The 23,703-nt window shown below is 30.9% G+C and overlaps 1 pseudogene; it reads right to left on the reverse strand.

Moving 5' to 3' along the window:
• Positions 1 to 10,695: 10,695 nt before the first annotated feature.
• Positions 10,696 to 23,703, reverse strand: part of LOC149564978 (uncharacterized) — a 68,660-nt pseudogene continuing 55,652 nt past the window's right edge.

A 23,703-nucleotide genomic window follows, 5' to 3' on the forward strand; every position in this document is an offset into this window, starting at 1 on the left:
AATCCCTTTTCTACTTTCATTTGGTTCAAATCTTAACCCACCTAGTTGAAAAGCATCTAGAAGTATGCATCATGTCTTGCAATATTCTCCTTCAATACATAGAAACCTCAGGTTTCCGACCTTTTTTTACTCAATTGAAAAATTCCACTAAATTGGTATCTATAGGATGGTCAATACACCATTGGATCCATATATAATCATATCTTCCTTTTTCAGGAATATAAATATAAATTCACAGCCCTTTGTGCCTCTATTGTGGAATGCTTGTCAATCTTCAAGTTTTCCTAGGGACTCTCTAGAAAGTGTGAAAGTGGCTCAACCAGGTCGACCTTGTGAAATGAATGAGAAGAAGATGCACCTTGATAGGAGGTTATGCGAATCACTAGAATTAAAATTGATGGCATGTGATCTTCAGTATCAAGAAATTATGAAGCTCGTGACTATTCATTTACACTAATCGGCCCCCTGATATATCCTCTGCACATTTGTTAGCCACTTCTGTTGGTTTAGCAGCTTCTAGTGCATTCCTGCACTATTTCCACATAAGAAATTGTCCATTGGAAATGTTTGCAGTAGGTGTTACAAAGTGAGTTCCATTCTCATTGGATCCTTTAACAACATCCTGTGGCAACCCCATTCTTGTGTTTTAATTCTGGAGACACTTACACCGCCAACTCCACAATCGATGGCACTTAGATGGGCTTCATCTCATCTCTTCGTATTTTGGGGAGAAGGAAGAAATTTGTTGTTGTTTTGCACGTCCTTGTGGTGAATGTGTCCATAGTCTCCCAAAATACCATCTACAAGTGCTTCCACATTTACTCCTTTCTTATATCAATCTTATTTTACATTTTCCCCTCTGGTCTCCTCTTGCCACATTTTTTGCGCGCTGAAGAGTGTTCTATCATCTAAATCCAATTCTGTCCCTTCCCCTTCAAATTCCATTTCAATACAACACATCAAAATGAACTCCAGAGCATGAACATTACTGACTTCTCTTGAGTGTCTGGGCATCTCGTTTAATTGTCATAGTGAGGACAAGTTGTATTCACGATATCCAGTGGATATCATGAATAGTAATAAAAAAGTTGTCTTGACAGCTGCCAATCCACACTTCTCTAAAAAAAAAAAATTGTGAACAACAATAATTTGAACGGGCTAGATGATTTCAATGGTCGTCTACCCTTATCGAAGGCTTTGATTCATTGATCCTCCATGTGAATTTTTTTTGTACTCCAATCCATGATTTGGGTTCATCACTTTTTAACTACAATTGAACCCTTTGAAGATATGCCATTTTGACTACTGATCTTCCTCTGGTTCCATGCTTGTCATCAGGTTTATGACCATATTGGATTTTTGAACAATTCATAATGTGTCTCTTTCCACCATGACTGAGCTCATGCTTGGTTGTGTGACTATCACAGTGAACAGCTACACATAGATCCTGCAATTCACTTATTATTTGATTATGAATGGCATCGTGTTGCATCATTGGATGTCCAAACTATGTTGACATTTTGTCAAACAGTCTACCTCTATCCTTTTAGGGACTATTTCTTAGATTGATCTATACACATATTCTAATCCATGGATGATAGACTAAGTGTCATAGTATTCAATTGGGAATTGTGATAGTTGAGAACTATCCTTTCTCGGGACATGTAGCTCCTTTTTTGCGATAGTGCCCACCCGCTACTTTATTTGACTTTAGCAAGTGAGAGTTGTACATTCACATGTTTAAAACTATGGGACACCCTTGTGGAGCTTGCAATATAAAGAAAACGTCCAATAGAATCTGATCAGATATGAATCGACTAGATTAATTATTATTTTTCAACAGTCATGTGTCAAATCAAATCAATCAACGCTTAACAATACTTCAATGGTAGTCATTTTGTCTCTAGGATTCTCCACTGTTGGATGAAAATTTTGGCTCCTCAACTTCATATAAGGGAATGCCTTCGGCGTAAAAATAATATAATTATTAGTCCCACCTATAAATAGGCTGAGACTATAGTTTTCCTGCCTATAAATAGGTCGAGACTATAGTTTTCATATGCTTCTTTACAATTAATCAATATTTTGAAATCTGTGCTCAAATCCTTTAACCTATGGTCTCATGAAATAATTCTATTAAAATATATTTGTATGTGTTTATTTCTATTTTATAATTGGTTGTGACTAATTTTGTCATAGTATTTTATGTTTTTAGCTTAAAAAAATTGGGAAAAAGATTAATAGTCCATGTACCTAAAAATTATGGACAAGTGGAAACTTCAACATTAAATAGATGTAAACCTAAAATTAATGTGGCTGGATATGCTTCATCATTTTCCATGTATGCTTGTTTGTGTTTTTCAAGTTATTTAGAGTCAAGGATACATAATATTAATAGATGGCATGAATAAGGAAAAAATAAAGCTTAGAAATTATAGATTAAACTTATGAGAGTATGAGCGATAGCACTTCTTATTGAATGCTTAGTGTGATAGAGTCTCCATTTTGATATCAGGTTGGATCACCTTCTTAGTAGTAGAAAGATGATAGTGTGAAATGGTGAAGTTTGTAGTGGGAGTTGGGCATGTCATAAATGTAGTTTTCTTTTGATGATTTTAGTCTAAGATAGAGTGGAAGGCAACATATTCCAGAGTTACTGTAACTTTGTCATAGGTATGTTTCCATTACACTCACTCAATGTTATTACTGCCAAGTTGGAAGTTACTAATAGTCAATACACTACATAAATTTTGTATTCTCAATAGAGAAGAGAAACATGCACAAAAAATTATTCCAAAATAACTTTTACTCGTGAGAGACCATTAGATGGGACATGATATAAGTAGTACCTAAGGATTAAGGAATAAACAATAGTGTCAAGTTTAAGTAGAATTTTATACTGTCATTTGCGTAAATAATACAGCTTCTAAAAGCACCGAGAGAGCTACTAGGAATGCAGATAATTTGAATCCCGCCAATTTGATATAATTATGTTCAAAGGAGAAATTGTAGGTGACAAAGGTGGACAAAGGGAAGATAGAAGGAATGAAGATTGATTAACTCTTTTAATGCTAATGGAGTACTTTGAGCTTATTTAAACAAAGTTCCTTTCAAATGCATCATATTTTGTGCTTCTCCACTTCCTTCTTTCTACTACTCATTTTGTGGTTGTATACTTTTCCATCATTTGGTATCAATTTTATTAACCCAACTCAAGAGCACTCGTGCAACATTTATGGATCTTTGTTGATGCTCTATTATCAGATCTCAACATTGTAGAGATATGGGTAATTTTAAAATCATTTGTCGAATATGTCTCTAGATCCCAAAATTGTTGATAGAAATGAGAAATGTGAAACTTTTGGACATCTAAGAAAAGTGACAAAGGGAAGGTAGTGCAACACCAAGAGCTAATAGATGTAGCATTCATTATGAGACACTTGAGGAAACACTTTATTTTACAATAGTGAAGCAATGAATACTTGTATGATCATCTAAGGAATTAGATATTCAATTATTATGGTAATAGAAGAGAAAAGGAGCTGAGACAATATTATTTGTATAAAAAGAATAAGTATACTAAGTATAGCCAAATAAAACACCAAGTGGAGTGTCCAACATATAGAAGTTTTAATTGATTGTTTTGTAATTTAGGCAAAAAATTTGGGCAATATTATTGGTTTCTTTCAAATAAACTATAAAGTTATTTTTGAACATAATAATATTTATTATTCTAATTTTTACCTTGTATCTAGGAAGGGAATTAATTATGTAGCTTTCAAACAAAAAAGGTTTTTTGTTTGACCAAATGAAGGTTATCTTTGTTCACATTTAATTGTTGCAATGGTTAAATGGATTTTTCAAATTGTGGAGAATGAAATTATCCAGCATTTATTGTTATCCTAACTACAAAATTTTGTTGGCAAAAACTAATCTATAGGCTTTTTATGTGTTGTAAATTTTATATAGAGTATATCAAAACAAAAAATTCAACTATTGAATTTTTATTATAGATAAATATCAAAATTAAATATCAAATTATCTATAGCCATAAGTGCTTAGCATTTGAAAAATATTTTTTGTTGGATTTCTTTCTAATTTATATTTTCAGTTTAAGACCGTAGTGATAAATTAGTATCCAATGAAATGTCAGCAAATGTTCAAGATCTATTTGCATTGATGATGTATAGTTCAATATCTTCTTTGAATCCATTTTTGAGTCCATGTGCTTGATTGTGGAAATGTAATAGCTTGAATGTCAAAAGATCAATATTCCATGATATTAAAACCATTATTTTGCATTCAAAAAATAGATTAAGAAATGTTTCAAATCCATAATACTAGGTGTGTTTTACAAGTGCATACAACATGTGTCAAAAAAGATGGGAAGTCATCATGTAAAAATCCCTCTAGAAACATTATTGTGAATCTAGTATGGCAAAATTAATTTTTGCATGTGAGTGAATGGGGACAGTTTAAGAGTTTCTTTGTATTCAAGAAAAGAATGCTTCATGAAGTATGGAATGGAGGATGAAGTGAAGGACAAAAGACCACTGATAATACCTTTGTGATGTATTTTGGTAGATTATGAATAAAGAAGTTGTAGGTTATTAGCAAATTGTTTAACTCTTATCATTTTTTTGAGCGGTCCTTATTTTTTTAGCAGTCCTATTCTTGAAATGTTTACTACGTAGGCTGCAAGTTTACATGTATTGGCTAATATTAGTAGTCCTTACATCATATTTATTAAGAATTTTGGTTCATGGTCTATGTGCCTATACTTGTATCTCCTAGAAACAATAATTCACAAGTCCAGGTTATAGTGCATGTAATAGAGCCATAGCCTTGTTTATGCTCATACATTCTGTTTATAAAACAATATCTCTATTCCTTTGAAAAATTTCATAGTTGCAGGTGAGACTATTGTTCTAGCATCCGAAATTACAAAAGTAGCTTCTATATTATTTTGATTGTCTCCTACCAATCTTGCACAAATTTCATGAAGTCACACCTCATTTGTGTGCTTCCATACTTTTTTGTCAAAAAATTTATATCAAGTTGTGTTTAAAAAAAAATCTCTCTATTCCTTTGAAAAATTTCATAGTTGTAGGCGACACTATTGTAAAGGTTCTAACATTCAAAATTACAAAAGTAGCTTCTATATTATTTTCATTATCTCCTGCCAATCTTGCACAAATTTAACAAAGTCACACCTCATTTGTGTGCTTCTATACCTTTAAAAAAAAAATGATATTTTTGTCCCTTTATGCATGTGCCATGTTACCAAATGACTCTACTGTAAAGTTATTGCTGGGAACTACTGAAATTATATACATTGCCTCTACTTTTTGTTGGTCTCAAATTGGTTTTGACATTTTAGTGTCAACACACTTAACCAAATTCTCAAGATGATGACAAGTATAGTAAAAAATCCAAGCTATAGTGTGTATATGTGAAAATGTGGCCTATACTAACACACCACTTCAACATGGTCCTTATTTGCAGGTTCATCTCTGAATGAACATTGGATTGTTCATCCAAAAATCAGCTAGCAAGGCGACCTATTGCCTTCTATCTAAAGGGATTTTTCTTGTTATATATCCTCATATTTGAGGTGTTAAGCAACTAGACCCTCTAAGAATGAAGGATTTAAGAAATGAAATTAATCTATATGATTGTGCAAAGTAGTCTAGAATGAAAGATGCATTCTAATCTAAGAACATATAAAGTAAATTAATCTAAATGTATGCAAGATTAAATCTAAATGAGAACTAAGCTAACAATGAAAATCTATGAGAATGTAATAAGCTTAAATGAGTATGCAATTCGGCAGCAATTCAATAGCAATTCAATTCATCCTCTAAAATGAAGAGATGAGGGTCTCTTAAATAGATTTTCCTAGAATCCATCAACAGTTGATATCAATTTCAATCAGTGGTCAGGATTAAAGGTGAAGTTCAGTCATAAAGGAAGATTCCCAAATTAAAGGGAGTTAACTAACTCAGATCTGAGTGTAAGAGTTAGTCAGCTCAAATAGACTTTAGTGTAAAAGCAAGTGATCTGGGTCATTTCTAATTTGACCAGCAGTGAACTAGAAATTTCTCTTTTTCGAACTGAAGAGAGATTTTGGAGAGATATTTAATTTAATAAAATGAAATATGCTCTCATAATTACCTTTTCTTATTTATTAAATAATTCTATTTAATAAATTAGAGACACTTTTCTTATTTAATTAAATAACTTCATTTAATTAATTAGGAATGGCTTCCCATTTAATTAAATAATTTTGCTTAATTAATTATAAGTAGCTTATCCATTTAATTAAATAATTTTGTTTAATTAACTAAAATAGCCATATTTATTAAATTAAATAAATTTAATTCCATAGTACATTAGCCTTAGGACATAATTTAATTTAATTAAAGTGTAAATACTTTAAATCAAATTAAATCATAATTAGTAGGTTTAATGTAACTAATATGACTCAATACTTTAGGAAATAAATAAAAGATATGATGAATGCAAATTATGGTTTTCTGCATTTGACAATTAAGTTAAGTAGCGAATATGAGAATAAGAATTGCCTAGTGACATAGGACTTAGAAATCGATCAGAAATAGACCAGAATTGGTTGAGATGGCAATGAGCCAATTTTGGGGTATTACATTTTTTCCCTCTTTGAATGAATGTGTGAGTAGCACGTTCAACTCAAAGAAAATTACAAAGCATGATGCGAGGATCAAGAAATGAGATTGGTTCCAAAATTGATGATACGAAGACCAATTGATAAGCTTTTAAGGACTATCTTTGGAATAGAGCTTAATCCCAAGGAATCCAAGCAGAATACCTCGATACCTAAAATTGATAAGCATTTAAAAGGTTTCTTCATAATGAAGTTTGACCTTTAAGGATCTAGATAGAACACCTAGATACCTGAGATTGATAGCATTTAGAAGATTATCCCCAGAACGGAGCTTAACCAAGTCAAGGATCCAGATAAACACCTAGATACCTGAAATTGATAGCATTTAGAAGACCATCTCCAGAACAGAGCTTAACCTTCAAGGATCTAGATAGAACACCTAGATACCCGATATTGAAAGCATTTAGAAGATTATCTCTAGAATGGAGCTTAACCTTCAAGGATCCAGATAAAACACCTAGATACCTGAGATTGATAAAAGATAACAAGGTCCAATCATGAGTCATAGAATCATCCCCAGAACAAGGCTTGATCCTCAAGAGTCGGGGTTTAGATTGTCCCAATACCTATCCATCAAACTTTGAGAAGAGCTATTATAAGGTTGATCAATTTGATGAAAAGATAAGATAGATGGAAAAGATGCCAGATAAGAGGGAGCAAGATGCCCTGAATGATGAGATGCCCCAAGTGATGAGGACATAAGATAGGAACAAGATGCCCCAAGGAATGAACATTCAAATTGATTTGAAATTCAAGTTCAATGATGTAATCATCCTACCCCCTCGGGAGCAAAATCAAAAGATGACACACCAGAAATATGATATGTAGCAAAATATCATGAGATATAGAAGAAATAATATGAAGAGATCAGAACAACCTGAAGAAATTTGAAAGTTGATCTGAAGTGATTTTGAGGTCCAAAAGACCAAGTTTGACCAATAGTTGACTAGAATTAAGCAAAGTGGACTTGAGTTGAAGATTTTCAAGATGAACTTTGAACATATGAAGAATTTAGAATTGAAAGGGTTTCAGGAATCCCAAGATATCAGATAAATTTAGACTACACAAGCATTTGATCGCGTCGATCCCCAAAACTTTAAAACGTATTTTTGAGGTACTTAGGTGTGTTAGATTTTGAATTCGATCCCGAAAAATGGATTTAGAGTGACCAAAGTAGCCAAGAGGGTGATTAATCAATCATTTGTGTAGTTCGTGAAAGAACATGATTCTTTGAAGAGATCAACAATCCCTCATCAGAGAAGGTGAAAGTAGATTTGCAATTGAATTGCATGCTTATGCAAGTGAAGAATGTAATGCAAGACTAGTTGAAATACAACCCTAGGTCTGGTTACCAAGCCTCGACATTTTAATCATCACCAGATATAGAACAAAGCTCGTAGGTCATACAATTTCCACTGACATTGCAATCATGGAAATATGAATATAACATACGTTATTGGTTTGTTGGGATTAAATGTAAACATTCGAGGCACAAGAAGCTAGAATGACCAGAACATTTGTCCCTTTTAATGTAGCAAGTTAACATAAGCATAAACACTAGGATGACCTGAATGTTGCTTGCATAACAGACACACCAAACACATGGGAGATCCATCTTATGCTAAGTATTCAGTATTCATTCTGTCCGCAATGACCCTTGCATTCGTAACCTGAGACAGAAGTGTGCTAGATATACTCGTAGTGACCCATGCGTTCAGTTAATAGGATGAGTATCAGTATTTACTGTAGCATGAAGAGTTCACTCCAAAAAAAAAGGAGAAGAACCAATGTTATTGATGTATTCATATAAAAGGAGTCGAGGTACACCTGGTCATCCAATGCGAGATGGAGGCTCTTATAATGGACACCCCTTTTATAGGAATGTATCAACTTGTTGGAACTAAACCACAGATAGAAAGCAAAGAAAAGATCATGCCTCTAGTCATTACTTCTATAGTCGAAGATGACATCATCGAGTTGCTCGAGGAGACATGATGAAAGCAAAAATATAAAGAAAACAAAGAAAATGCTCAGCATATCCAAACAACATGTCATTTTAAGTTCAATGTTTTGGGATTGATGTCAAGTGTCAGTGTCTAGAATACATTCGAAAGAAATCTCTTCAGTAGGGTGACAACAGTAGGAAGACGTAGTCAGAACGATTGGTGATTGAGGTCAAAGAGGAATCTTCACGATGAAGAACCTAAGAAGGACTGAGCGATAGTAGGCAGACACAACCAAGATGACTAGTGACTAATGCAAGAGAGATCTTCCATAAAGGAATCTAGAGACATAACCCGAGCAACAGTAGGCAGACAGAGTTGAAACAACTGGTGACTACTGCGAAGGGGATTCTATGAGGAGAATCTTTGAAAAGAGTGACACTAGCGATAGTAGGCAGACGCAGTGAGGACCATTGGTGACTCTCGCGAAGGAGATTCTATGAGAAGAATCTCAAAAAGAGTGACACTGGCAATAGTAGGCAGACACAGTGAGGACCATTGGTGACTGTCGCAAAGGAGATTCTATGAGGAGAATCTCAAAAAGAGTGATACTAAGAGGGAATGCCCCTGAGCTGTGAGAAGACTCAATCTACGGATACATGAGCAGAAAGTAGGAAAAGCAAGAAAGAAAAAGCATGAAAGAGACTGTACAGAGAGTCAGAAGATGCGCTACAAGATGGAGCATTGGGAACAAGAGGCGCCTGTTTACTAGGTTTTCACCGTCTTGGCAGGATCTTCCTTTTTTGCTACCATGATGCTTGTTTCCAGGTTTTCACCAACGGTACTTTTCTTGTTTTTCAATTTTTTTGTATTTTTCTCTTTTTGATTTTTTTTTTGTATTTTTGAGATTTCACTCTTTTTTTTTTTTGGGTGTTACCAAGGAGCCCATTTGCTAGGTTTTCACCAGGGAAACGATTTTTTCAAGGCTTTTTCTGATTTTTAGATTTTTTCAAATTTTTAGAACTTTGTTAGAGATTACTAGCTCAAAGATTCCTACTAGCTCAGAGATTACTAGCTCAAAGATTACTAAATATTCAATGTACAATTTATTTTAGTGATGTTTTAGAACATTCCTAAAAGAGTTGTTTGGCTAGGGGTATACACAAATTTTAAATATGATAAGGAATGCACTTAATTTTAGATTCAAATTAGTGAAATGAGTGAAGAAGAGATCGTAGGCCAATATTGATTGTAAATTGAGGGGCATAAGATCTCTTAAACAAAATGAGTTAATGTGCATCTCATCATTGATATTTTAATCTCTTTTGATTTTCTCCAACATAATGAGTTTATTGAACATCATTATGATTAGTTCATGGACATTAGATCTTAGGTGGATTTTTTTATTTATAAGAAAACTTGAGATTTAATTAGCTGCTCAAAAATAGTTGTAAGAGAATGAAATTAAACGTGTGCTGGTAAATAATAATCTAAACACTAAACAAGATTTTGAGCTTGATTGGTACAAAAAGAAAGTGTAAGACATCAATTGAACAAGACTGATATTACAAATTAGAAGAAATTATGGAGATGCTTAGAACATTGAACATCTTCAACACATATTTGCATAAACTTATTATTAATTTATATATATGAATATTTAAATATTTTAATTTTCGTTGCATATCCAATTTTTTTTAATCATTGCTATGATATCATAAACAATCAAACATCTATCTATATGTGAACAATAATGTTATTCTAAAATATGATCATTTAATAGACATTAATGAGAAATAATATTTACCAACTAAAGTTGAACAAAAAAATGCTTGAAATGAATATATATAAATCAAATTAATTTTAATATCTATTTAATTTCATGTCATACATAGATGTCCTGTATAATTTACACTATTTAAAGTAACAATTCCAATAAATGAGTAGAAATCAAGAACACAAATTAAATCCACATGCAACCACACTTGACAAGTGAAGGGGAGGGTATCTTATGGGGGGGGGGGGGGAAAGAAGAATAAAACAACTTTATTAAAATTTAATTTTCAGAACATTTTGATCAAGAATGAAAATAATTTCATCCATGATCTTGAAGTAGTGAACACGACATTTTTTTTGGAAACATAATATTGCAATAACAATTGCAAACCCAAGTCCAAAGCTCAATCCAATTCCCACTTCCCACCATGCATCATCATACTCTTCAACAATCACACCTTCATTGTGAGTAAAATTTGGAGAAATAGAAGAGGAACAACTTGTGTTGATTTGAAGTCCACAAAGATGTACATTGTTTGAAAATGAAGTACCACTAAATGTAAGAAATTGACCTCCTACTAGTATCCTACCAGATAAATTATTATAAGATAGATTGAAATAGCTCAAATATGTAAGAAATTGTAGCTCTTCAAGAATATCTCCAATAATATTGTTCCTTGAGATATCAAGTGACTCCAATTTCACAAGATTTCCAAAAGAAGTAGGAATTTTGCCACCCAAATAATTTCTTGATAAATTAAGAGATTTTAGACCAATGAGTAACCCAATGCCTTTAGGAATATTACCCGAGAAGTTATTGCTAGAGAGGTCAAGACATCTAACCATTGCCAAAGCTTTTGCATACTGTAGTTTTTGGCCTTTGTTAACTATTTCCATTTTGTCCACATAAGGCATTGAACTAGAATTTGAAAATTGAAGGACATCTGAGCTTTCCATTTGATTTGTCATTGCTTTCAAGTTACTCAAACTATTTGGAATAGCTCCAAACAAATTGTTATTTGAAAAAACCAAGACTTGAAGGTGTTGCAACTTTGCCAATTGTAATGGTATTTCACCCATGAATTTATTTGATCCCAGTACTAGAATTCGGAGGTCAGACAACTTGTCTAACCAATTTGGGATTTTTCCTTGCATGTTATTATATCCCAAATCTAAAATCTGCAAAGACGTACACTTTTGAAGTGAAGATGGAATTGGCCCTTGTAGTTTGTTGTATCCTAACTTTAATGTTTGAAGACAAACCATGCTCTTAATTTCACCTTCGAAATGATTCTTTTCTAGATCCAAAACCTTTAATGTTGATGAACAATTACCAAAGCTTGCAAACAAGTTACCTATAAACTTGTTGTTTGACACATCCAGAACCTCTAAAGTAGGACCTTCACAAATAGAATGTGGAAAGACACCCTTAATGGTATTATTTGCAAGTAACAAATAAATGAGTTGGCTAGAGCTGTATTTGTTTGTGCTTCTTTGACTAATCCTCTCGAACTGATTCTCTGACATGTCCATAAATTGTACATTTGGATGTGGCACAAGAATATTCCCTTGCAACTTATTTCTATGTAAGTCCACATATTGAACACCAAATGCACTAAACTTTGAGGGCAATGCTCCTTCAAATTGATTGTATGAGAGATTGAGTCTCTCCAAGAGTGTTAGGTCCAACAACCATTCTGAAATATTTCCACTCAATGAATTATTGGATAGGTCTATATTGCGTATGTTGTATTGAGTGGATATGAAGGATGGAAAACTGCCATTCATATTACATGAAGTCAAATATAGATCTTGGAGCTGAAATTTAGGGATCCAATTGAAATTGATTCCTATCATCAAGAAATTGTTGGAGAGATCCAATCATTTAATTTTTGTCAAACCATATAGGGGAGAGGACCCAGTACTTGAACACGTTCCAATAGTTGTGAATGGAGTTGTTCACTTGATACCTACACTTGTTGACTTAATGTCCAATTTTTTTGACAACATTGTACTAATACTTGTGACTTTAAAGTTGTTAGTACAATGCTAACTACCTAAAATTGAATAAAATGTACCTTTAGTTATAAAAATTGACCAATGATGTGATGCCACATCAGCTGTTCAACTATGGGTACCCTTTATGCACGATCATTGGTCTCACTTTTTTTTTGGGCTATTTTGGAAAACTTGGCAAAAAGCATTCTGATGTGGCATCATAACAGGTGATGTGGACTTGAAACCTTAGTTATAAGTAGGTGACTCACCAAGTAAGCTACTGTAAAAAATTGGGAGTGATTTGAAATTTTTACATGGGGTTTTGATAAGCGTGAAGTTAGGGTGTTCAAGTACTGGGTCCTCTCCCCTGATTGAGAAAGTAAAAAAGTGCCACTTAAATGATTATTGCTGAGATAAATTCCCTCTAGGGAAGAGAGATTACTAATAATAGATGTCAGGCTTCCATTTAATTGGTTTGACTGAAGGTGAAGACTTGACAACTTGGATAGTCCACATAAAGAGCTCCATGGAATATTGCCTCTAAGCGAGTTATAAGAAAGATCCAAGACGGCCAATGACGACATATTCCCAATAGCAGAAGGGATAATGCCTTCAATTTTATTGCCCCTGAAACTCAATCGTGTCAATGATGACATATACCCAATAGAGTTTGGAATCACTCCTCCCACATTTGAATGGCCAATTGAAAGGCTTTTGAGTTGGGGAGCATGCTGCACAATGGAGGAGATGTTTACTCTGAGATCAGGGTTGTAGGGCAAGTAAAGGTTTCTCATGTGGGGAAGAGCTAACACGGTGGAAGGGATGGAACCATGGAGACTGTAGTTGTAGAGATAGAGGGTAACCAAAGATGTAAGGTTTGAAATCCACATGGGAATGGCTGGTGGGCGACGTCACTATCATCAAGGTAGAGATGGGAGAGGGAGGTGAGGTTTACAAGAGGAGAGAGAGTTGTACCTGACACCCCAGACAGCCTCAGTGATGTAAGGTTGGCGAGGGACGCAATATTCTCGACCAGTGCACCATCAGCTCCAGTTGATGTAACATTCACATCGTACATGTAGAGCTCCTCCAAGCCTTGTAAATTTCGAAGCCAGGAGCCCGATTGACTCAATTTTAGATGAGGATTGTGTTGGGTGATGTGACGCGCTCCCCTGCCCACAGGTGGTTAATTATGTGGTGTTCCATGTTCACTAACAGTCATGGCTTTTGGTGCAACGGCAAATGGGCCCAATAATTGGTATCAGAGCACGAGGTGTGCAGGTTGGAAAATCAGTGTTGAATTTTTCGAAAAGATGGAGGATTTGAAAATAGAGAAATTTACAAGCAAGAATTACAACCTGTGGAAAGTGCAGATGCGTTCCTTGCTGGTTAAGCAAGACTTGGCTCTCGCAATCGAAGGAAAGTCTAAGAAACCGTCTACAATGACCAATGAAGATTGGCAAAAGATGGATGACAAGGCGATGGCATCCATTTTTCTCTCACTAGCGAAAAATGTCTTGTTCAATGTCTCAAATGAGACGTCAACAAAAGATGTTTGGAACAAACTTCAGAATATGTATCAAACGGTGTCGGCTGCAAACAAAATCTTCATTATGAAGAAACTCAATGCTGACCATAGTGAGAGCATCACCGGATGAGGAGTCTTTGTTACTCCTTCTCATGTCTTCACTTAATAAAGTGGCAACAACTTCATCATAGGCCAGCTTTGACTTCGTAGAGCTTGAAGTACTTACAGATGTAACTACGGGATCCCAACTATCAGGTAAAGAACATAACAAGATGATTGCTTTGGATTCACTATGCTCTCACTATGTCATGAATCACTAGATTTTGTAAATTGTATTCACTTTTTCCTATTAAAAATTTATTTATTTATTTATAATTTTTCTGTTATAGAAATTATTTTTCTCAAATGAATTAATTTATAGTTTTTACTTTTCTAATATAGTTTTTTTTAATATAGTTGATGAAATCAAAATATATAAAAACTAATAATTATACTTATTTTTTCAAAATTTATTTCAAAATAATCAATAATTTGATGAATTAGAATTAATTTTTTTTTTTTCAAATTATTATAAAGATATAAAATATTAAATTTATTATTTAAATTCTATTTTCTAATTACATAAAAAACTATAATGACAATTTCATGATTTCATAAGTTTTAAATCCTAATTATAATTTTAAGAGTCTTTTGACTAGTTAATTGACTATTTTAATTTATGACTTGTTTATGAAAAATAAAAATAAAAATGCAATTATTTAAATGATTATTAGTTTATTCAAGAACTCTTTTCATTCTAAGAAAAGATTAGTGAGAGATGGTTATATGTAGTATACATAATTTTATAACATTAACACCTTATGTAAGAAATTGGTATGAATGGAGGACTTTGGTAAGATTAACCATAGGTAGAAGTAACCCTTACAATAAAGTGCACAAATGAGAATATACCTACGTCCACCAACAAACGTCCAATATTATTATCCTTCAGTGATTACAACCTAATTAGAATAATTTTCGCATATTTTTTTAATCTAATATTTATCCATTATTGTCTTTGTCGGAGGCACATACTAGAATAATTTTCGCATATTTTTTTAATCTAATATTTATCCATTATTGTCTTTGCTAGAGGCACATACTATTGCAATCACTTGTGCATAACTAGTGATTAATTCTTCCTACTTCAACCAATGAAATGTAAGTATTTTTATAATTAAGTTAATGATTTGATTTTTTCTAATGTTTATAAGTCAAATCTTAATTTCTAAAATAATGAAAAATATTTTACTTTAGTTTGATTGGCTCATATCATTTGAGTCTTATAGGAGCAGATTTCTAGGAACCACTACCCTATATTTAAGGATGAAATATATAAAATATGAAACACCTAAGACTTATATCAAACTCATAAAACTTATCAATTTTTTTTTGGCTATAATAGTTACATATTATAAATTCAAAAATATTTTTATATTAAAAACTATTATTTGATATATGTAGTTTGAATGATAATTGTTTTTAATCTTGACAATTTAACATTACACTTATATGATTTTTTTTTTTTAAATCATAATTTTTTTAGAAATTGTTATTTTTCAAATATTTAAATATGTATGAAGATAGTTTTTTTTTAAATCTTAAAAAATATTGATTAAATTATATTAAATATCATTACAGCTTAGCTCACTATTAAATTTGTATTCTTAAACTATTATAACTTACCTCAACTCACTATTAAATTTTTAATCTTAAACCATTACAATTTATGGATAATACAAGCCACTACGTGGCACTTGTTTTATATTAGAATTAATATTTTTTTTCAAATTATTATATTTATTTTTTAAATTCTAATTTCTAATTACATTAACACTATAATCACTACGAGGCACTTGTTTGTAATTATTAACAAAATATATAGATGCATAATCATTTGTAGATAAATATTATTCTATAAATCTTAATTTATTTATAACTAAATTTTCAACATAAAATGTGAAAAATTAAGTGTAGCTTTTTTATGAATAGTCTTTTCTATTAATAAATAATAAATAGTATACTTAGTTAAAATTCACAAAAAATGGGGTCGAGATAGCCGAAATCAACAACTATTCATTAAAAAGCCAATTATTTTTTTAAAAAAATATTTAATATATTTTACTAATGAATAGTTTTTATACTTTTTCTTATAAATCACAAACTCTAAGACCTTGCATATAAGAGTGTAATTTGATTTTTATAATTGAATTAAAAGTGTGATGACAATAATTGTAATTTATCTTGTAACATTTCTAATTCAAACTTATGACTAATCTAATGTTAAATTTAAATCTCTATTTAATCAAAAGTCTAATTATGATTAGTTTGAATATTTAAGAACTTATAAAATACACAAGTATTTTAGTTTTTATTATTATTAGAAATAAGAGTTTGAGAACGAGAAAAAAACACCAGAGTATCAATACGAATATTTTATTTTAGGAAAGGGAGGACAATTTTACAAATATGAAGAAAATGCTGATAGATAATTGATTAAAACTAGTTAAAAACAAAGTATTTAATTAGTAGATAAGACCAACACAATATTATTTTACATCAAATATCTATAATTCAAAATAGATATAAAATGTAAAGATTCACATTAGAAAACTCTACTGGAAAAGAGCAGATTTCAGAAAAGTATAAACCTATTGTTTTAAAAAAGTATTAATATAAGTTTCAATATTAATTTTTTGATAAATAATTAGTTTCAATATAATTAATTAAATAAACATTTTGAATCTTATAATGGACCAAATTCAATATATTTTTTCAAATATAAGTAATCATCTTTCATTATAAAACATAAGATTGCGTATAAAACTATGTGGATGATAAGGAGGAGTAAAAGGTTATAATATTAGAATATAACATATAAATTATTGTCATTATAGTTCATTGTTATAGTTTATCAAAATTAATTTTTATATTTAATTAGTTGTTTATTGTTTGTAATTTATAGTGTTATATTGTAGTTCTATATTGTGTATAGTTTTTTCATATTTAATTAATAGTTTACGATATATCATTTAAAAAAGAAAAGTGAACTATTTTTTATTGTGAAAATAGAGTAGCTATTTGTAGTTTATCATATCTATCAATTAAAAGATAAAAATGAAATATTTTTTAGTACAAAAATATAAGATTATAATGTGAATTTAAAATAATGAATTTCTATAATTAGAAATTAGAAATTGTATATTAGACTTTCTTTCATCTAAAACTATTAAATTTATTATAAAGTAACTATATGAATATAAATAAAATTTAATAGTATTTAATAGTAGTTGGCAAGTGAATATAATAGTATTGCCTACACAACAAGTACAATAATAAAGATGGATTTAAAATTTAAATTTAACTAAAGAAAATGTTGGATCTATTAGAAAATACTTACTATTGTATGTAAAATATAATGATCAAGATATATAACTATAAAAGAAATATTTTACTATTCATTATTTTTGAAATATTTTTTAAAAGAATATAATATCTCAAGGCGTCATAATATTTCATTATTCTACATTTAGATTAAAAAAAGTTTTAAAAAATAAATATTAACTTTTTCTATTTATTAATTTATTTTCAAAACATATAGTTTGAATTTTGTTAGTACAAATTGTATAATATTTTTAAAAATTATGTTAAATGATAAAATTACTCACATATCTATATAAAACTAATTAATAATATAAAATAATACTATTACATTTACAATGAATCTTATTTTTAATATTGAATGATATACAACATATTGTCATAAATTTTTTAAAAGTTTGACTTGAATGTAAGTTTTGTTTTCCAACCACGCGTAAATTAAATGGCACGTACGTGTCAAACACTTTCCGTGATGAGAGGTACTCCCACAACATAGTTTTCGAGTGCGGAACCTTTGAACACGGCGCTGGGGAAATTTTGACATTTGAATAGACAATTACATGTGTAAAGAGACATGATTGGTTTTGGATGGCCATATTATTCTTTGGTACAACATGCCGTGTAATTTATGAAAATTCTCACCATTGAGTAGACTGGTCATTGTTTTCCACACTACGAAGGCTTTGGTTTTGGTCCTTGGCTAAATAGCCGAATATATGCATCTGATTTGACAGTTTAAATAATTTATTAATTAATTTTAAAATGATAGATCATTGGTTTTGTGATTTTAAAATTAATTAATAAATTAGATAAATTGTCAAATCGGGTGCAAATTTTCTGCTGTATAGACACCTCCTTAATTTTGGCCGGACTTTGAATATATTCTACAATGGGCACTGTCATACTGCTAGGCTATCACATCCGGATTCTATCATTTTGAATGGAATCTGTTTGTAATGGGCCCCTACCTACCTATGCCTTGTTTGACGTGATTGTTTGAAATTGAATTCGTCATCTCTTTTCATGACTTGCATTCTTAGAGAGAACCCATTTCACACTCCATTATTTAGTCAAATTCAACAATAACTCTAGATGAGAAATATGGTAGCCCTTGAATATGTGAACAGAGCTCTTCAAGAGTCTGACCATTTCTCCTTTTCAACTATTATCTTATTATCTTATATTTATTAAACTTAGAAATTATTAAATTTATTACTAAAAATAATATAATTATTAGTCTCGCCTATAAATAGGCTGAGACTATAGTTTTCATATGCTTCTTTACAATTAATCAGTATTTTGAAATCTGTGCTCAAATCCTTTAACCTATGCTCTCATGAAATAATTCTATTAAAATGTATTTGTATGTGTTTATTTCTATTTTATAATTGGTTGTGACTAATTTTGTCCTATTATTTTATGTTTTTAGCTTAACAAAATTGGGAAAATGATTAATAGTCCACGTACCTAAAAATTATGGACAGCTGGAAACTTCAACATTAAACAGATGTAAACCTAAAACTAATGTGGCTGGATATGCTTCATCATTTTGCATGTATGCATGTCTGTGTTTTTCAAGTTATTTAGAGACACGGATACATAATATTAATAGATGGCATGAATAAGGAAAAAATAAAGCTTAGAAATTATAGATTAAACTTATGAGAGTATGAGCGATAGCAGTTCTTATTGAATGCTTAGTGTGACAGAGTCTCCATTCTAATATCAGGTCGGATCACCTTCTTAGCAATAGAAAGATGATAGTGTGGAATGGTGAAGTTTGCAGTGGAAGTTGGGCATGTCATAAATGTAGTTTTCTTCTGATGATTTCAGTCTGAGACAGAGTGGAAGGCAACATATTCCAGAGTCACTGTAACTTTGTCACAGGTATGTTTCCATTACACTCACTTAGTGTTATTACTGCCAAGTTGGAAGTTACTAACATCCAATACACTACATATTTTTTTTATTCTCAATAGAGAAGAGAAACATGCACAAAAAATTATTCCAAAATAACTTTTACTCGTGAGAGACCATTAGATGGGACATGATATAAGTAGTATCTAAGGAATAAGGAATAAACAATAGTGTCAAATTTAAGTAGAATTTTATACTGTCATTTTCCTAAATAATACAACTTCTAAAAGCACCGAGAGAGTTGCTAGGAATGCGGATAATTTGAATCCCACCAATTTGATATAATCATGTTCAAAGGAGAAATTGTAGGTGACAAAGGTGGACAAAGGGAAGATAGTAGGAATGAACATTGGTTAACTCTTTAAATGCTAATGGAGTACTTTGAGCTTATTTAAACAAAGTTCCTTTCAAATGCATCATATTTTGCAAAAGCATGTTCTCCACTTCCTTCTTTCTACTACTCATTTTGTGGTAGTATACTTTTCCATCATTTGGTATCAATTTTATTAACCCAACTCAAGAGCACTCACAACATTTATGGATATTTGTTGATGCTCCTTTATTAGATCTCAACATTGTAGAGATGTGGGCAATTTCAAAATCATTTGTCAGATATGTCTCTAGATCCCAAAATTGTTGATAGAAATGAGAAATGTGAAACTTTTGGACATCTAAGAAATGTGACAAAGGGAAGGTAGTGCAACACCAAGAGCTGATAATTGTAGCATTCACTATGAGACACTTGAGGAAACACTTTATTTTACAAAACTGGAGCAGTGAATACTTGTATGATCATCTAAGGAATTAGATATTCAATTATTATGGTAATAGAAGAGAAAAGGAGCTGAGACAATATTATTTGTATAAAAAGAATAAGTATACTAAGTATAGCCAAATACAACACCAAGTGGAGTGTCCAACATATAGAAGTTTTACTTGATTGTTTCATAATTTAGGCAAAAATTTTGGGCAATATTATTGGTTTCTTTCAAATAAACTATAAAGTTATTTTTGAAACTAATAATATTTATTATTCTAATTTTTACCTTATATCCAGGAAGGGATTTAATTACGTAGCTTTCAAACAAAAAAGGTTTTTTGTTTGACCAAATGAAGGTTATCTTTTTCACATTTAATTGTTACAATGGTTAAATGGATTTTTCAAATTGTGGAGAATGAAATTATCCAGCATCTATTGTTATCCTAACTACAAAATTTTGTTGGCGAAAACTAATCTATAGGCTTTTTATGTGTTGTAAATTTTATATAGAGTATATCAAAACAAAAAATTCAACTATTGAATTTATATTATAGATAAATATAAAAATTAAATATCAAATTATCTATAGCCATAAGTGCTTAGCATTTAAAAAATATTTTTTGTTGGATTTATTTCTAATTTATATTTTCATTTTAAGACCATCATGATAAATTAGTATCCAATGAAACATCAACAAATGTTCAAGATCTATTTGCATTAATGATGTACAGTTCAATATCTTCTTTGAATCCATTTTTGAGTCCACATGCTTGATTGTGGAAACGTAATAGCTTGAATGTCAAAAGATTGATATTCCATGATATTAAAAGCATTATTTTGCATTCAAAAAATAGATTAAGAAATGTTTCAAATCCATAATACTAGGTGTGTTTTACAAGTGCATACAACATGTCTCAACGGAGATGGGAAGTCATCATGTAAAAATCCCTCTAGAAACATTATTTTGGTTTTATTTTGGAATATGTTAGAGCTGACATGTATACCTAGTGCACCAAAAAAGAAAAATTGAAATTCGGCTAATATTTTTGAAGTTATAACTGGTCAAAGTCAAAGTTATCAGAAATTGATAGTTTTTTTCTCCCATCAAACTTTTTCCATCAAATCTACATTTTTTTTTTTTTTAAATTACATATTCTTGAAGAAGAATCTCTCCTTTAGTGCAGCATTAAAAATAATAATTTTTTAAAATGATTTACTATTTGTTTCTTATTTTTGAATAGACATCTTCCTAAATCTTAAGATACCTACTTGTAATATTTTTAAATTATAACATATTATCCTTAATCAAAATAATAATAAAATTATATGATCATAATCGTGACTCCGAGACCTACAAAAGTATATTTTTAGTTTTTAAAAAAACTTCAATTTAGTAGGTCAAATTGGCCTTCAAAGTGAGATGTTTACAGAAGTTTTGATTTTTGCTTGTTTGGCTGCCACATAAGATGCCACATAGACAATTTTGACCGAAACATTTTTTGCCGTAACTGTTACAGCCGAAACAGTTCTGGTTGAAACCCCCGTCGGCCAATTAAACCGCCAATGGTTAATGTCGCTATTTGATATAAAATAAAGTTTTTTTTCTTTTAAAAAAAAAATAATATACAAAACAGTGAAAATTGGAAGAGGATTTTCGAAAGACAATTAATTTTGAAACAATTTTTAGCAACTATTCTGTGGATTTAATCAATATTGCAAAGGATCAAATATTTTGAAGGTGTTTTTTTTCTCGTCTACTTATTTTTATTTTTATGTATTCTATATTGAACCATTTTTTATTTTTATGTATTCTATATTGAACCATTAGCTAATATTTAGTGAAATCTAAATTTATTTAATTTTGTTTCTATAGATTAAAGTATTCAATGGGCAGTAAAAGGAAAAGATCAAGGAAATATTATAGAATAAGAGATGACAAAATGAAAGGTCATACAAAACATAATGAAAACCAACCTACTGAAATTCCTGAATAGGATGAGATTCGTGAAGAAAATGAAAATAATGAAGAGGAAGAAATTAGTAGTTCTACTAATAAAGACAAATTAGAAGGCATAAAAAATTTGATGGATTTGGATGAAGAACTACTTTTAAACCAAATTCCATCTAAAGATATGATAAATGATAACACTATCAGAAAGCATTGTCAGAACATGTGGGATAAATATTTCAAGGATAAAAGTATATTTGGACAAGCACAATTATTTGTCAAGTTATTTAGGAGAAAAGACATGAGACCTGTTTTGGAGTTGTTGGGTGTTAATAACAGGAAAAGTCATGCACATAATATTAATAAAACAATAGTTGGAAACTTGCAAAATGCTTATAACAAAATTGACAACACAACTTAAGGAGGTGATTTGAGTAATGCACATAGAGCATTGATGACTACTATATCTAGTAGAAAATTGACACATAGAAAATAGGTATGTGCAATTTCTAATGTACTACATATATCTAGAAGAACTATCTAGAGATACATCAAGAGGAGAAATATGCTAGATGATAGCATTGAGAATAACTGGATGAATATTTGTAGAGTTCTTCAAAAAGACAGGATTTCTGAAGATGTAAAAAGACAAGTTATTGAATTTTGGACCACACATTCTCGTGTTTCTTCCAATAGGCGTGATACTATACAAATTAAAGATCAAGAAACAAGGGCCAAAATTGAACATCCAAAACATTTCATAGATATAACTCAAAGTGAATTATAAATTTCAAACATTCAAACAAGAGAATGTTTGAGAGTTTATGTCCTTCCTTTGTACACATAAATAAGATGTGTGAAACTTGTTGTAGAAATCATGTTGAATTTGGTCTACACTTGCAATCATTTATAAAAGTTATGGCAGTACTTGATCCTGATTTAGTCATCCCTAGCAGTACAACACAATTTGTGAGGTCCATATTATGTGCTAAATTAGAAGATTCAGATGAATTCAAAGTATAATGCATCAAAAATCAATGTAAAGATTGTGGAGATTTATGCAAATTTTCTAAAATTATACAAGTTGAGAATATTAATGAATCCACACCAGTTTCATGGAAGAGATATGAATATGAGACATACGAAAATAAGAGAGGAGATGAATCCAAAAAAATGTATTGAAGGAGAGTGAATTGCATTATGACGAGTTCATGACCAAGTTTCGTCCATTGATATATCCACATATCCAACATTGTCATGGTGCATGATGGCAAGCTAAATAGTTTTATGATTCCAAAAATTATTTTCCACCTGGTTGTATACTTTCAGTTGTAGATTTTTCTGAGAATTATACATTTGCACCTCATATAGATCTTCAAGGCCAATATTATCATTCTGAAAAAGTTGCAATATTTGTGCAAGTGACTTATAGACATGCACAATTTGAGATGGATGAGATAGAAAGGTTGGATAAAAATGAATGCATCATCATCAAAGAGGCTCATTTCTATATTAGTGATAATAGAGTTCATGATAGGAGTTATGTGGTTCATTGTTTTGCAATGTTCTCTAAAGATCTTTAAAATCGTGGAATAAATGTTTCAGAGCACTGGATTTGGTCTGATGGATGTGCAAGTTAGTATGTACATGAAGTAACACATTTATTTAACTTTATTTTAACTTATATTTATTTGGACATGTCTATTTTGA

The sequence above is a fragment of the Cupressus sempervirens genome, chromosome 3, assembly GCF_028749045.1.
Source record: "Cupressus sempervirens isolate cs-2001-9-10 chromosome 3, ASM2874904v1, whole genome shotgun sequence".
NCBI classification, from domain to species: Eukaryota; Viridiplantae; Streptophyta; class Pinopsida; order Cupressales; family Cupressaceae; genus Cupressus; species Cupressus sempervirens.